Source organism: Tupaia chinensis, unplaced genomic scaffold, assembly GCF_000334495.1.
Source record: "Tupaia chinensis unplaced genomic scaffold, TupChi_1.0 Scaffold000201_2, whole genome shotgun sequence".
NCBI lineage: Eukaryota > Metazoa > Chordata > Mammalia > Scandentia > Tupaiidae > Tupaia > Tupaia belangeri.
Window position 1 is genome coordinate 561924 of NW_006159677.1, and position 1737 is coordinate 563660.

Genomic DNA, 1737 nt, shown 5'->3' on the forward strand with positions numbered 1-1737 from the left:
ATAAATACATAAAGTTAAATAAAATAATTCTTTTAAAAATAGAGGATACTGGGTTGTACGAAAAGGTCATGATGCATTTTTGCATAGAAAAATACATCAGTAGATAGATAACAGATGGAACATATAGGTGATAGGTAGGTAGATGGATAGATGATAGATACAGTAGACAGATGATTGATAGATGATAGATACATGAATGATAGATGATAGATAGGGAGATACAGGTATTTGTTTGTAAGAATTATTTATTTTCCATTTGTTTTAATTATTATTTTTTTATTTGGCCAGACGGAGACAGAGACAGAGAGAAAAGGAAAGCGAGAAAGCAAGCCACCAGGTCCAGGACCTGAACCACGGTAGGCCATGTGGGAGTCCAGTGCCCTCAACCACCACACCACCTGCTGGCCCTGAGTTAGAGGTATTTGAAAGTTCAAGATGTACAAGGGATTCAGCTTTACCCAAGATGCATTTACTTCTTAAGTTGGGTGATGAATATAAGCTGTTTTCCAGCTTGAATCTTTTTTATTTTAAGAGAAATGTTTTGCAATAGGGCACATGCACTCATCAAAGACACAGAGAGAGATAGAGAGACAGAAAACAAGAAATCACTCCCCAGAGGGGATGACCATGCCACAGTCCCTTCTCCTCCATTCTCCTGTTGGGATTTTGGGCATGCACACACAGAGCCGCCTGGTCTGGGACTCAAACCATGGTCAGCCATGTGGGAGTCCAGTGATATAGCCATTACACCATCTGCTGATCCCCCAGCTTGAAGTTTTACTTCTGCTTTTTGAATGCCTAAAATATTACTCACACACAGACACACACACACAGTTACCACCCTTGAGAAACTCACTAGAAGAGGGTCATTAGGTGGATGAGTCATCTGCGGATTCCCTCACCATTATCTGCTCAAGGTCACTGTGTCCTCTGAGCTCCAACCTGGACCCTGCAGACACCTCCTGGACTCCCTGTCCCCATGCTAAACTTGCTCAGGCCCCCGCAGATCCTATGACACAACCAGGCCATATCTGTCTCAGGTCTGCTTCTTCCCCTGTACCTTGGCTTAGCACTGGCCCTGCTCACGATCCAGTTACCAGGCAGAGCCAGGGCAGGAGACCTCTCCTGCCCACTCCCTCACCCCTTTTCTTTTTTCTTTTTTTTAAGAATTATTTTATTTATGCAGTTATTTTCTTTTAAAAATTTGACCAGAGAAAGAGAAAGTGAGAAAGCAAGCTGCCAGGTTTAGGACTTGAACCGCAGTCGGCCATGTGGGAGACCAGCACCTCAACCACCATGCCACCTGCCAGCCCACACCCCTTTTCTTCTTCCCAACACCCCATCATATTCTTGTCACTCTTAAACTCCTTTTTCATTTTTTAGATTTTTTTTTTTTTGACATAGGGCACATGCGCTTGTCGGAAAGACACAGAGAGAGCCAGAGAGAGGGAATGTGAGAAATGGCCCCCAAGGGAAGACGGCCATGCCACAATCCCTTCTCCACTCTCCTCTCAAGATTCTGGGCAGGTATGCATGGATGCCAGCATCATTTTCAAGGCACCACGTCCTGAGACTCAAACTGTGGTCAGCCATGGGTCATCCAGTTCCTCAACCACCACTCCACCTGCTAGCTAGCCATTCTTTTTATTTTTATTTATTTATTTTTCTACTCTTTTTATTTTTAATGGGGTTTTCACTATAGGGCAGGTGTGCTCGCCAGAGACACAGGGAGCGACA